This window comes from Daphnia carinata, chromosome 3, assembly GCF_022539665.2.
Source record: "Daphnia carinata strain CSIRO-1 chromosome 3, CSIRO_AGI_Dcar_HiC_V3, whole genome shotgun sequence".
In the NCBI taxonomy this organism is placed as follows: Eukaryota; Metazoa; Arthropoda; class Branchiopoda; order Diplostraca; family Daphniidae; genus Daphnia; species Daphnia carinata.
Genome location: NC_081333.1, coordinates 9,862,993 through 9,877,720, shown reverse-complemented (window position 1 = coordinate 9,877,720; position 14,728 = coordinate 9,862,993). Strand labels below are relative to the sequence as shown.

At 41.2% G+C, this 14,728-nt stretch overlaps 2 protein-coding genes across 3 annotated transcripts in view; one reads left to right on the top strand and one right to left on the bottom strand.

The window, feature by feature from the left end:
- The window catches only part of LOC130685458 (pleckstrin homology domain-containing family G member 5-like), a 123,549-nt gene that overhangs the window by 5,310 nt on the left and 103,511 nt on the right, over window positions 1-14,728 (top strand). The window contains exon 2 of one of the 2 annotated variants that reach the window (XM_059494415.1): window positions 761-939. The gene's annotated coding sequence lies outside the window, so the exon portion shown is untranslated. Of the gene's footprint in view, window positions 1-760; window positions 940-13,747; window positions 13,906-14,728 lie in introns of those variants that run through there. The other variant, XM_059494417.1, reaches the window with a different exon arrangement.
- Window positions 1-14,728, bottom strand: part of LOC130685252 (RAC serine/threonine-protein kinase-like) — a 72,015-nt gene that overhangs the window by 47,428 nt on the left and 9,859 nt on the right. The window lies entirely within an intron of this gene.

The window sequence follows — 14,728 nt, the reverse complement described above, 5'->3', positions numbered from 1 at the left end:
CGCAATGTCGAACTGGCAAGTGTCTGTTCATCTTTATTTGCTGGCCGCAAGAAATTCGTACGTTAAATATTTGTGTTATTCATCGATGAAGCCCACTTGTATGTTGCCTGTCTGCCAAAAGCTAAGTCATCCGTCTTGGGTCTTTGACTTCAGGCGTAAGTTTTTTTTTTCTTTCCCGCCGTTGAATCACATTCCAGCCATAAAATCCGATTCCGGTTTGGATGCGGAATAAAATGTTGGTTTTAGTTCCGGCTCACGTCACCACATGAATAGCCCCCCCCCCCTTTTTTTTTTTTTTAACTCGAGATACTCTTAGTTGTTGTACGGTAATTTTTCCCCCGGGCTATCACTTCTCTAGAATGTTTGGTTTACTTTCAAATGTTCTTTCCCGTCGTTTCCTTTCATCATGACTCGTCAAGTGTAGTGGGCTCCCTTTCTTGGGCGCGTGCAAAATGAAGGCATGCAGCCCAACTTTGTCGACAACGCTTTTATCATTTTCGTTTATTGTCTTCGCATTAAATGGGTTAAATGGCAAAACAGCGCATTTAACACGAGAACTAGATTCGTAAAGAACACAAGGCGTGGCCGGAGCTCTTTCAAATTTTTAAATGCCCTGATGCGATAAAAATTTTGAAAGTGTTGACTGTTCTTCTGAATGATAAAGTGCGCCGTTTACAATAATACATGTATCATAAATCAAACGTTGAATATCGTTCATTACAGCTATTGTTTTCCCTTTTTTTTTTCTTATTGCTTCTAGGGAAAGGATGAAGGAAGACCGTAATTGGTTTAAGCCCTGGGTTGCGCGGGCAGATCAACAACCGACACCTACGTGCAACGCCGGTTTACCGCCGTCGCGAGCGCAGAAATTAGAGCAGTTGAATTACTACCAGCAACAGCCGCTAGATTACGCCACGAGACGGCACGGGAGCGCAAGTAGTAAGTTGCCTCATTTTTTTCAATTCTTTCTTCGCTCGTGACCGTTAGATGGCGTTTGGCTAGCGTGCGGGTAAATTTTGCGCGTTCCCTTCGGCATTTCACGAAATACGCCCGACTTATTTTTCTGCATTTCGTTTGCCGCTTCTTCTTTTCTTATTTTTTGTTATGAAATCGCGTCTATGACATGGAGAAGGATTGCAACCTTCTCTGTCGAGCAGCGCGTCTTGTTCTGCAAAGACGGATGAGTTTACGTGCGAAACAATCCACCCACCGCCGTGGATGGGAGTAAATATCAAGAAGCATAAAATAAAGCAAAATGGAAAGGTCACCGCTGGAGAGGGGCAAAAGAGAGAGAGAGTATGCGTATATGTATATATATATGTATGTATATATATATATGTATATTCGTGACTCACGTGAACTACTCCATGACCCAGTCGGTTTTTTCGTGGATGTAGAGGAATTGGACAGCGCGGGTATGAAACATAACGAGAGATCATCGCTCATCTCGCATGTAACAAGGCGTGGTGCTATTCATTCATTACGCAACTAATCAGTGTTCCGGCTGCTTGCACGACCTAGCTTTATCCACAGGCTTGATGTGCGCTTCAAGCTCTCAGCCGTACTTTATTTTCATTTGTTGTTTTCTTTTTTTTATTTTTGGAAATTTTTTTCTCTTGTTCGTTCTTGTTGTTGTTGCTTGTTCGTTTGTTGCTTCGCCTTTTCTCCGTATTTTCTATGCGGTTGGCCAGTGGATAGGCGCACAGCGGGTAGAGGGCGCGCTCGTTACGTTACCTGTCGACGGGATGAAAAACAACTCGTCAGGCGAATAACTTGTAGCCTAACTCTCCCTTCTTTTTTTTCTTTCTTATTCTTCATTTCTTGACCGTAAACTGAACGTCTCTAAAATGGGGTTAGTTTACGATACCCCCCACGATTTTAACTGACTTTTTTTGTATGATCTCTCTCACAGCGTGCGAAAACTGTGGATCACCATTATGCACGTGAACGCGTTTCCTTGTTTTGAATTCCGGTTACGTTTTGGATTCGAATTGTTCGACAGCCGGATCTTGTTGAAACACGATCGTCTGTACATATTAGAGACGTAGCTAAATTTAGACTTGATCCCTCTATCCCACCTTCCCTTTTTGTGTGAGTGTTGCGATGTGGAGAAGCCAATGCACCGAGAAGCCAACATCCGCCAAGCGTCCCACGTCAGTCGGAACGATGGCCATGGCGTTACGTAGTGGTAGAACCCGGTAGCTTCACGCGTCAACCGCAAAGTGGAGCTCGTGCCAGCGCAGGTAGATAATTATCGAACATGTCGTTTCCACGTTTACAACGTTCATCCTCAGCTGGATCCACAGTGGGCAGAGTAGACGGTGCGAGACGGAACCATGGAAAAAAAAATTTGAAAAAAAAAATTGAGGAGTAACGGAATTATTTGTGCGCCGATCAACAAGTCGAAGAAAGGAAGCTCCCACACAAATCTCGTGATTGTTCATGACTAACAAAGACTTTATTGCAGCATTCGACGTGATAGGTCATGTGAAGGTGTAATTCATTTTTAGGTTACTTGTGATCTAGTGAATTTTTTCCTCCCGTTTTAGCGGATTTGAATGCGCGATACGTAATTACTGATACTGGTAAATACTCCCTCTGTTTATGAGGGAGTATTTCTTCGTACTGGTTAAACTTATTCCCTTTGATTTTTTTTTTTTTTTTTTTTTTTTTTCCGTTTTGCTTACGAAAACAATAGATGTGCAAGTCAATGGGCATTCATCTCGTATGTCTGGATTCACTACCCAATCGGCTGGCGTTTTGGCCTCGCGTGACCAGCCTCGTATTTTTTTGTTTCATAATATCGATTCATCTCTTTCTGAATGCGATGGCAGCCACATTACTGCTGCCATTGCAACGCCACACTCTTTTCATCCCGAACAATAAGACGGAAGAATCAGTAGGAGCGGGTGCTAGAAATAACAGACAAAATTTAAAAAAAAAAAAGGGATTTCACGCTTGTTGTTTTTCATTTCTTCTTTTGTTTTGAAATCTTCACTTCTTTTGGTCTGCTGACCGTCTACTTGCCATGAAATTACTAACCGGGGTCGTTGTGGGTTGTTTTTCAATAGGGACAACGGAAACAAAGCGGCGTCGGCCTGCGTGTTTCTTTGGCGTGCAATCGAGAAAAGCGATCCATTGATATCGACAAGCTAAAATTTTTTTTTTTTTTTTTTTTAAATTTATCTTCATTCGTGGAAGAAGGATAAAAAGCGTAAAACAATAGCTTGGCCGATCTTTTTCATTTACTTAACTTATCTTGGTTGTTTTCAAAAGCAACTACATTGGAATTCAATTGAAATGCCTGCTCCGTGTCGACCTCGTTCAAATCGTTCTCTATAATCTTGCTGGCCTTTTTTTTCCCCGGCTAGATTGCTATCTCTGTGTCTGGGCTCGATTGGACCGTGTAAACATGCATGTGTACGTACGCGGAATGTAGGGAACTGAAAAAAAAAGACAAAACAGGTGCGGAATTTAAACCGTCATTGAGCCGCGTCAAACTGACACTTCTCATTATATTCAACCGTTCGGCGGTTCGGCGTGGACTTAAAGGAATTGAGGAGGGACAAGAAAAAATAAAGGGGGAACAAAAAAAATTATCATATCATGACTTTCAAAGTTTCTTTCTTTCTTTTCTTTTTTTTTTTGAGACTCTCTGGTGGGATGGTATGTGGCGATGCCTCATCTTTGGCCTTTGCAGTGTTCCGGTTTTTCATTTTTCTTTATATTTTAATTTTAATTTTTAATTTTGAATTGTTCAATGTGTAAGAAAAGAATCGGGCAATGCACAAGAATCAGGGTGGTCCAGATGGTCAGCTTTATCAAAGAGTTTTGATGTATTATTGAAAAAAAAAAAAAAAAGGTAGAAAAGAATAGAAAATACGCGGGATACCAGCTACCAGAGATTTATGACATGAAGAGGGTCTATAAAGAAGAAGAAAAAAGCAACAGCGTCCATCTCTCGTAAACGAAAATACAATTAAAGGAACGTGTACTCGCGGGGTAGCAATCATTTTTATGCCTGACACAAAGTATTAAAACTCTAAAACGAAAATGTGAGAATAAAGTATTATGCCACTCTGTGGATATACGCAACCCCCACGCCCCTAATATATAGAGGCCGAGATGTAATCAAAAGATGAGCGTGCACCGTCTTACAAAGAAAAAGGAGAGTGGAAAAAAATGGGGGGAGTAAACGTGCCAAGCGTTCATAAGGTTGAGCGACTCGGTACGTTTTCATTTGTTCACATCCGTTTTCGTTCGTCTCTTCTCGGAATCAAATTGCTGACGTCAGAACGTTAAAAGAGCACAATGGCGGTACGACTTTTTTTTTTTTTTTTTTCGGTTGCGCGTTTTTTTTTTTTTTTTTTTTTTTTTGCTGAAATATTTTAATGTGTTCACGACCATTTTAACCGGATGTCCATTAAAAAAAAACTGATTTGATGGGCAGCACGTAAGAAAGACGCCGCCATTTTTTCTCTTTTTATTTGATCTGCACCAGGTTGGATTGGCAAAAATGTATGTTCAGACGGCCGATGATGGATCCAGCAGGTGAGCGTTCCATCATGGCGGTAACTGAAAAGTAGGCAAAAAGAATTTGTCCACATTCCGTGGAACAATGGCGTGAATTTGGTGGTATCCGATTTCACTATACGAAATCGCTATTTTCTCTCGTCACTCACCTGTTGCGCATCAGATTTCCTATGAGACAAACGGAAACGAGTCGGGGCTAATTGGAGAAAAGAAAATCAGGCCGTTGCGGGACAAACAGGCTGCGCACGTAAAAGTGTCTTTTCTTATGCGTTCTTTCCAGTGATTAGATGAAAGTCGGCCGTTCCATTCATTGTGATGTGCTGTTAGTTGAACCAAGCAAAGTCAGCTGTCTTTTTTTTATGAGGTTCTGTAGGTATGTTGATGCTCAACTCGTTTGCCGCCATATCTAAAAATACACATGGACGAAAAAAAAAGTAGGAGAAAAAAAAAAAAAAAATTAAATAAATACGGCGAAATACCGATCCCGCTGGTCGGTCTCTAAGTCATCGTCAAGTATCACGCCGCCAACCGTTTTGGCGTGGCGGCATAATCAGCCCGTTTTTTTTTTATATGTATATACACGAACGAACAGACACCTTCGAACCGAGCGTATAGCCGCCAGCGGGATGATGATATACAGCTACTGTCGTGAAAGTGAAAATCTAAAAATCGTTTTTTTTTTTTTTCTTTTCTTTTTTCTCTTTAATTCTTTTATCTTTTCTCATGAATGCTATCTAAACGAAGAAAAAAAAAAAAAAACAACAAATTGCGCCCATTGCTGTGTGGGAAAAAGGGAAGCACCTTGGTGTGTTTGAAGAGTTGTGGTTCATCGGATGGGTGGGGGGTGCCGAATGGTTACGGAAAGAAGTTGAAAGAAAATGTTTCTCTTCATTTGCCGATGAGCTGGGGACAGCCGTATATTCCTCCCCGCGGCGCGTTCATTTCACCTATTTGAAAATGCACACATTTCACACAGTAAACGCGTACACCTTCGCATCGGCCGTAACGAAGCCGCAATCTAACGATACGAGGAAAAAAAAATAAATTCACGTCTTTTTCTTTTAATTTTGTTTGTTCTTTTTCGTTTTGGCCTTCTGGCTCCTTGTGGGCAGAAAACAAGGGGGGAGGTCGTTGCGGGTCAGTTTAAAAAAAAAGACGACCGTCTTGTGTTGTGGATTTTTGTTCGTTATTTAATGAACCGACTTCCGTGTTTTGTCTCCACTTGGGTTATTAAAAAATGGGAGGTAAAATCGAAAGAAATGCGGCACGACGATGTGTGTAATCACACGGGCACAAAGACGCAGCCATTGGTGAAGGGTTGGTATAGAGTTGGTAGGAGGGAAAAACGAACGACGGCCTCGCATCGACTCATTATTAGACTCTCGTTTGTTTTTCTTTTTTTTCTCTAGAATTCGCCCGCGTCATAGCTGGCGGCTGGCTATTGAAAAAAAGAAAAAAAAAACAGGTTCGTAAGTTGTAACAATCAAGGGTTGAACGATTTCGTTCCACCATTCTGTTAGCGAAAAAAAAGCCAAATGAAATCGACTCTGTTAGAAGAAGAAGAAAAAAAAAGGCTTGTAAAAGGCAATTTGGGGGCCCATGTTTTGGATTTCATTTTGACGAGGGTAGGGGTCTGGCGGGACAAAGTAATCAAAACACCGTGAAAAAGAAAAAAAAAAAACCTGCGGTGAGGAAGAAGGGGCAGAACGATGATGATGAGGAAGAAGGGAGACGACCTGCACAAATTGAGACGGCTATATTCCAAGAGGCAATCGTTTTAGTTTTTCCTTTATTTTATTTTTTTTTTTTTGGTTTAAAGATCAACAGCCACAAACTTTTATAGGGAAAAGAGCGAATAAAAAAACAAAGCAAAAGAGGGTTTGCTGACCTGCTATAGTACGACAAGACACGGGAAATGAGATGAATGTTTTGGTTTTTGTAATTTTTTTCTCCCCGTCCAGAATGAGAAGTTATTATGAGTAAACAGTTTAACAGCTGCCGGATCGTAGGTCGCAGAACGTTCAAGTATAAGTCAACCTTTCAAATAAAAAACGAGAGCTATTTGGTGTATTTTTTTGTTGTTGTTTCAGGTAGGGAGTAGCACAACATGTTTATACTGTACAAGGGTCGACTCTCTTATCTCCGGCGTGAATTTATTTTATTTTCTTGCTTCTATCGTGGAAGAGGATGAAAAAACAAAAATGTGTACACCAGGGGGGTCTCTCGGTTGTGTGAGCAACTATTCCTTTTGTCTATTGCATTCTTTATTATCTAGTTTTTCTTTTGAGAGGTTTATACCACATCAAATATCTATTGATTCCCATTCCCTCTGCTTTTCAGGTCCAAACTCTTTTTATTTTTAGACGTCATTTTTTGATCTCTTTTTAAAACGAAAGTAAGGGGAAAAAAAGGAACAAAGCTCATACAAAAATCAGGAGTTCGTAACTGATCGTGCGTGACGTGTGAACGTCAAGTGGTTTAGCTGCGGTATGTGGCTAAGTCTTGTTTTCTTTTCATTTTTATTTATTTATTTATTTATTTTTTTCAATTTTCGCCTTGTATTCGTGAGTTAATATTTCTCTCTGCTGGTTGCCACAAAAAAAAATTATTATTATTTTTTATTTATGACTTCATACCGTCAGAGTTTCAAAACAAAAAAAAAAAAATGGTTCCACTGTATATTTCACAGTCCCCCCCATATTTGAAAGAAAATCAAATAATAAATAAAATAAAAATTTGCGTTCTCCAATTCGGTCGAGGGCGGAATAGGCTCGGACGCGTGAAAGCCTTGAGTCGATAAACGACAACAACAAAAAAAAAAGAGAAAGAGAGGTGCTTTGATGATTAAGCGTAAAAGGATGGCTGGGTCACTATCGCGTTCATCGATGCCTATTGCTATCAAATTCCTTCCTTTTTTTTTTTTTTTTTTTAAATTCACTTTTGGGCATTTAACTAGGCGGTGTGAATTGAAAAGAATAGCGCCGAAAATAGTGAAGTTTAAAAACTCTCTCTTTCAACTTTCCTTGCGACTCTTTTCTTTTCGGCGTGGGAAATAGGCAAATGTCTGTGGGAGCGGGCGCGTCAAGTTACAAGTGTAATCCTCTGCTTTGCGCCGCCCGAACTTGGCACGGTCCCTGCGTTGATCTCATTAGACATTCACCTCCGACGCTTCGTGAACACCAAAGAACCAAAGCGATCATAGATTTCCAGTCAATGCTGAACGCTTTCGATGCGCTTCGAAAAGGCATTTCTCTTGCCGTGGAATCGATTGATGCGGAAGAAAAATCCTCTGCGGCAATTTTTTTTTTTTATCTCGATTCTCGTGAGAGATTCGATTCATGTTCCGAATATAGAAAAAACAAGAAATCGCTATAGCTCGTTGGGTGGCAGCAGCTGAAGGCCTGAGAGCGTACAGCCATGGGGCGCTATATAGAAAAATGCAACTGTGTGTGTGTGTGTGTGTGAGAGAGAGAGAAACGCAATAGAATGAACGCGTAGAAAAAGGTGAAAGAGCAATTTTTTGTTTAGCTTTAACGAAATTAAAGAGATGGGAATCTTGATGACATCACTCACGCACTGTACACTTTCGCGACTCCGCCCTTTTTTTCCCCGAAGAAGTAGGCACACATTTTTGCTTCTGGGCCGTGGCACAGTTCGGTGGGCTGTTATCGCGATCGTGGGATCTGACCTGAAGATTTATTGCCACTTATTTCAGTGCTTGTCTCATTTTCTTCTCGAAAATATGTATTGATGGCTGTCGCCACATCCAAGGACAATGTTTGAAGGCCCTCCCACGTTTCGTCCCTTTAACCATAGCAGCTCGTGCTTCACACACCTCCGATGCATTCGCGAGATACCAACCGATGAGATCCTTCATGAAATTGGCGGACAAGAGAAAAAAAAAAAAAAAAAGGTGCAGAACTCTTTCGTTTCACGGCTGCTGGCCGCGTTCGTGTTTAGGGACTCTAGCATCTCTTTCATTTTTTTTTGTTTTCCTTTTCTTTTTTTTTTTTTTCTTTTTTTTTTTACTCCCATCATTTTTCGTTTTTTAGTTGGTTGCTTTCTTCATTTTCAGACGAGCGGGCATCATTAAAATATCACGCGCGCGCGAGTTAGACGTCAGCTCTGCCTCTCTCTTCCCTCGTCCCTCTGTCCGTCCTTGTCTCGTTTATCTACTCGGATGACGATGATGATGATGATACGTCGTCGTTGTCTTCTCATTTCTCTCTCCGTTTTTTTTTTTTTATCTTTTAATATTCGTATGTTTTGCCTGTACATTTTTTTTTTCGCTTTGAACACGAAGGGAGGCTGCTCGATGAAGTTCCATCACTTTCTATTCAAGTTCCATGATTTATATCATGACTTTTGGCATGGCGAGGTTGTTGTGTGTGTGGGATTGAAAGGAAGGGGCAACCAGCAGCTTATAGCTCCTTGATGCCAGGCCACTAGATGCTCCTTCCCCTACGATTTTTTTTTTATACCTCTCCGTATGGGATGAGGGTAGCCAAGCAGGGCACGGCAGCCGCCGGCTGCACAAGTTTAGTAACCGCTGCTCGCATCCAGCGCTGCTTTGATGATACGACTTTCTCCCACGCAAGAACGCAAACAAGACAGCCCTTCTAAAGATCTTTTCTTTTTCTTGTTGCGATCGCTATTATTCAATTTTTTTTTTTGCTTGGCTAGTTTAACTTGTATTTTCAAATGGACAAGTTTTGATGGATGAGTTAAACTAGCTATTCAAATATCGACGTAAGAAATAGGCTGTACAATGAAAACAAGAAAAAAAAAAAATTGGGAAATATGATATACGAAAAACATGTTTCGGGTAAAACCCTCAAATTTTGTCCATAATAGGCAATGCTGGAAACAGTTATTGACCCGAGTCTTCAATGTTAAGCACAAAAAACAACGGGATTTCAATCTTAATTTCCATGTCAATGGACATGACGAACGTTTCCAAAACCGGCCATTCAAGACGGAATAGCCCAGATTTTTCCGGAGTACATACAAGTGCAACAGACTATTAAAAAAAAAAAAAAAAAAATGGAACGGTCATTTTTTTTTTTTTGACTCATAAAAAGAATTGATGATCATCCCATCATTAATTTCAAAAAAAAAAAATTTCCGTCGTCGCCCTTGGTCAGTTTTTTTTTAGTGACTCGTTTCAATTGCCGACAGTTCACATATTACATCGTTCGTCGTTGTTAGAGCGTTCAACATTGTGGGAACTAGCCGTCGACAGCACATACTCCTTACACCGACAAAATGGACGGATCTTAACAGTTGAACGGTAGATTCCGCTCGTGCTGTGGTTATGTCCATTGCTCCCCACCGTCCGGCGCATCAATTTCCCCAACGGAGCCGCTTTTATCGATACCGTGGGCTTCCGTAACGCGGTTCAGTCCACACAAAACAGATTACACGTCGATGGGGGGAACGAAAAAAAAAAGACACACTCATCGTTGGTGTTGTTTAAATAAGTCTTTCGATGATTGCAGTGTGTTCGTAAAGTGTGTGTCTGTCGATGGTAGGCGGAGCTGGTCATCACGTGCGATGGAAGTCGAGATGGAAAGAAAGAAAAAGATATGACCAGTGAGACAAAAGGAAACCGCGCTGTAACTCAGTCATTTCCACCAGCTCCCCCTCTGGGTTAAGAGAAACATATTTTCCCTTTTATTGGAACATTTTCAAATTCCATGTGCCGGTAGAAAAGTGAAACAAAAAAGAGAAACGAGTTGTAAAATTGTTTGTCTGTTTTTTTTTTTCTAGTGAATAAAAAGGAAATCAAATAAACTGGAAAACGAAGAGAAGAAGAATGAGGAAAGGGCGAGAGAGTAGGGGGCTATCGTGCACATTGGGTGTAGGAACGACGATGAGAGCGACTGCAATTGTAGGTGAACCGCAAGCGAACAACACATGCCTTTTTCAACGCCCTGCCCATTTCTTTCAATTTCATAATGTTTTTCTTTTCTTTTTTCGATAGCATCGCCATTAGGTTATGTCCATCACATCCATAATACTTATTTTTTTTTTTTTTTTTTAGCGTACGCCGCTTATGTGTAGTACCACTATATGTACATAGCTGTACGACACCGTTTATTTCCATTCTTTATTTATTTATTTTTGTGTGTGTGTGTGTGTTTAAGCTGGCCCCGCCCCGCTCATCTTCTTGCCGTTTAAGAAATCTACTAACATGTTATCGTCGAGCGGGGTCCATGATGAGCGCATACCGGCAACCGAAACGTAATATGTTAATGAGTTTTCCAGGTGGAAATATCGGACTTGTTCACCAGCGACTAATGAGTCGAAAGCTTTGGGCTCTTTTTTTTTTTTTTGGGCTCGTCTCTTTGACTAAAGCGCAAAAGAAAAAAAAAAGGAAAACAAGAACGAAATGACGAGCAATAGCCAAGAGATAAAATAAAAAGATGGAGACAATAAAAAAAAAGTCTTCACGTTACGTGTATTTACTTTGGACTTTAAGTGGTTAGCTAGTTGGCGTTAAGGAAAGAAGAAAAAAAAAAAACAGTTATTCTATACGTTTGTACCGATCCAAATCCAGCGGCAAGCCTCACCCGCCGCCATCCCAACCACCACCGCGAGAGAGAAAAAAAAACCCTCCCAAAAGCCGGCGGCCTCCGAGTCGCCGTCTTTAGTCGTTTACTTGGAGCCAAGTGTGGCGGTTGTGTGGAGCGCTCTTGATTTCTCGATTCAAACCAGTTGGATTTTTTCTTTGCGACCCACGCGTGTTGCTCCGCGTACCCATAGAAATGGCAGAGAACAGTTGAATCAAGTTTTTTTTTTTTTTTTTTAAAACGATCGTTAATTGATCGCTATTTGTTTAAAATATCGTGCGTGTTTGTTGCGACGATGACGAATGGCTGCGACGATTGCCAATTATTTTGAAGGAATTATTCAAAGCGTAGTGACGAGTTTCGTGGAGGAAGCGAACAGGAAGAAATTGGCATCAAGAAATTTCTTGACGACTCAATCTGACGCCATTGTCGACTTTTATTTGATGTGAAATTTTTTGATTTGTGTGTGTGAGCAAGCGTGGTCGTCCCTCCTCCCTTGTCCTCGGCTTTTTTATTTTATTAAGATTTATTTTTTTATATATATATATATATTTTGTTTTCCTTTTGGACCGTGTGTTTCGTTATCTATTGGGCGGCAGTTCCAGCCGTTCGGGAACAAAAAAAATGCGTCCAGCTAGAGATGCCGTGCGATAACTACCGACGATCGTAAATCAAATACGAGAGTCTTTCAACCATCTTTTAAAATTTTTTATTTCCCGCCCGTCTCTAATCGTGAGCTCTTCTTCTCACTGCCGTTGTGGGCTACCTGGTCGTTGTCTTGTGATGGCCTAAACTTAATGACCGTCAAGAAAAGACCATGTCATCCAGCTTTCCAGTGAGACAAATGACTTCAAGACGACACGTATGAGAAAAAGAGACAACCTAAAACAGTGGACGACTTCCCTCCCCCTTACCGTAACATTCTCGAAATTTATCGGCAATTATCTACTTTCCTCCCAAACGGAAATTTCGTGCTTGTGTTTGAGCTTTTTAATTTTTTTTTTTTTTTTTTGGTGAGGAAGAAATGGGACATGTAGACCAAAAGAATGGGCCTGTGTGAAAAGGCGATCGTTGGCAGTGCGTGACAGCGTGTCTTATTTCTCTCGTCTTGCCCTCTGTCTGTAGAGGGACGAAAGAAAAGTGGCCAAGTTCGTTCACTTTACTGTCGTTCGTCGCGTTGAAGTTGAGTGATTTGAGGGAAAGAACGACCGCATAACCCGGATCTGTCGCTATACTCTTTGCCACTGCGCTTGTGTATACGAAAAACGTAGCACAAAAGCCGATCAAAGGGACTAAACAACAATTCCAAAGTTGACAAGAAGAAGAAGAAGAAAGGGTCCATCGAGCAGCTGGTGGATAATGTCAGTTTTATTTTTTTTCATTCCATGGACTTCGGCTAGAAGGATTCAAAATCAGAAGAGGACGCAATGATCAAGAGACACAAAAGAGAAGAAGAAAAAAAGAAAACGCCTCGCACGACAGGCAAAGACATGGATGTCTATTAAACTACTGGCTGCATCTTTTTAGCCCTCACGGATTTCACTAGAGGGCTGAAATAGAAGGGAGAGAGAGAGAGAGAGAGTGAAAGAAGCGCCTAACATTCCATAAAAAGCAAACAATCATCGTGAAGTGGAAGTCAGCGTATATAACGCCAGCCATCAAGACGGAGTCCCTATCTTGTCTCTTTCTGATTCCACTATCATTTGGGCTCCTATTGTAACGGTTGCCTGACTTAAAAGATCGTGAAAAAGAAAGAAAGGATAGGAAAAAAAAAAAAAAAAAAAAAAGAAGAACAAGACAATCGAATTGTGACTATTTCTACTTCGGTCGACAGGGGGTTTGGCCGGCTGTACTCTGGAAGGTGTTGCTCGTCAAGTCGTGCGTTACCCCGGTGTTGAAGGAGATAAAGAAGAACTGAAAGGGAAAAAAAATATATAAAATAAAATACAACAAGAAGTTCGGACCCAGGTTGAGGGAACCGCAGACCATTTGGCACACTCGATGACTTTTTGAGTCATTCATGTCTTTGCTTGTTATCTGGGCGTCCGATAACGGCCCAACAACGTGCTGCAGCACAAGACACAGTGTGTGTAACGCTTTTTTTTTCTTTTGGTTGTAGCTGATGACCGATGACGAGTGGTCATAACAGCCAATCGGCAAGCAGAAGGACAAACACAAATAACTATCAAAGAAAAAACCCTGCGGCCGACTGTTGTTTTTTTTTTTTTTTTTTATTTCTTTCATCGTTCAACATTCCGATCATCCGCTTCCGTGCGTTTCCTTCACAGTGCCTTCGGATTATATTTGCCCGTTGCAGCCGGAAGTGATTCGACAGACTATATAGTTTGACTGTACACACTGTGCGTTATACAATTGTGATAACCTTTACAAATAGAAAGAGAAAAAAAGGGTAAATCAAAGGAAGAAGAAGAAGAAGAAGAAGAAAAGCAATTCGTTCACTTGCGTGACTATTAAACATGCCGCACCGTCCTTCCTGCCTTGCTACGTGGAACGTGACCAACAATCTTCTTTTAACTCGTCAACATTGTGATTAGACGTGGCCCCATTTTTTTTTTTTTCTTCTTTACTTGATCGTTGGTCAGTTGTGTCTCGAATATTCTCTACGTTGTGTGCAAAAAGAAGAAACAAACAATTCGTCTTTCTTCGAACGGAGGAAGTTTGTGTCGGTTGGTTAAATCCACCATGGCATCGTTGGCGTCCTTCTCTGAAGACATGTTCATCATTCATCCCGTCACTGCCCGACGAGTCCTACGCAAGCGCAAACGCCAGTGCACTGGATGTAAGCCTCTTTTTTTTTTTCTGAAATTTTTTACTTTCCCTGGAACGACGTTACGTTTTTTTTTTTCATGGCTGCCTAACTATAGACTACCTTATCTTTCTTGTTAGTCTTCCCCCGTATTGAAGATACAAAACAAGCCTCAGCGTGTTTACATAATATCGTTTTCTTATACGGCCTTCTACTTTTGCTCTGGACGACAGCGTTAACATAATAGCGCCAGGAAAAAATGGCGACGTTTACCCCCCACTTGCGTTTGGAATTTTTTTTTTTTTTTTTTTTTTTCATCTTCGTATCGGTGATATATCGGGAGACCCTCTTATTCAAAATAGCTCTCGCACGCCTTTCGTCTGCTAGCGTACAAGCTGATGCGCACGTCAAGATAAGATGCAGTTTGTGTGTGTGTGTGTCCGCATATACCAGTGACGCTTGGTGTAGTGTGTCTTGTTATCCGTACAAAGATAGCACTACGCGAGTTAGTGCTGCGTTTGTGATGTAAAGAACAACTTGTTAGTCGATAAGTTAGGCGGCTACCCCCCGGATCGCTGTCTGAATTTTATTTTTTTTTTTCTTCTTCTTCTTCCTGGATTTCCAAGTGGACTGGTCACATCAAATGTGATACGCTGCTTTCGCTTGGATGTTGAGATTTGTTTTGATGTGTTGCACTCTTCGTGGAAAAGAAGCCCCCACCAGAGTGATTTCACGCCGAGAGATGCATTGAAATCACGGCGCTCACGCTCAATGTTGGGTTTCTTTTTGCCTCCCTCCGCTTTTGTTTTTCGCTTTTTTCGGTTACTTTTTTTGCGAGCATTGTGGGCTCATTTCC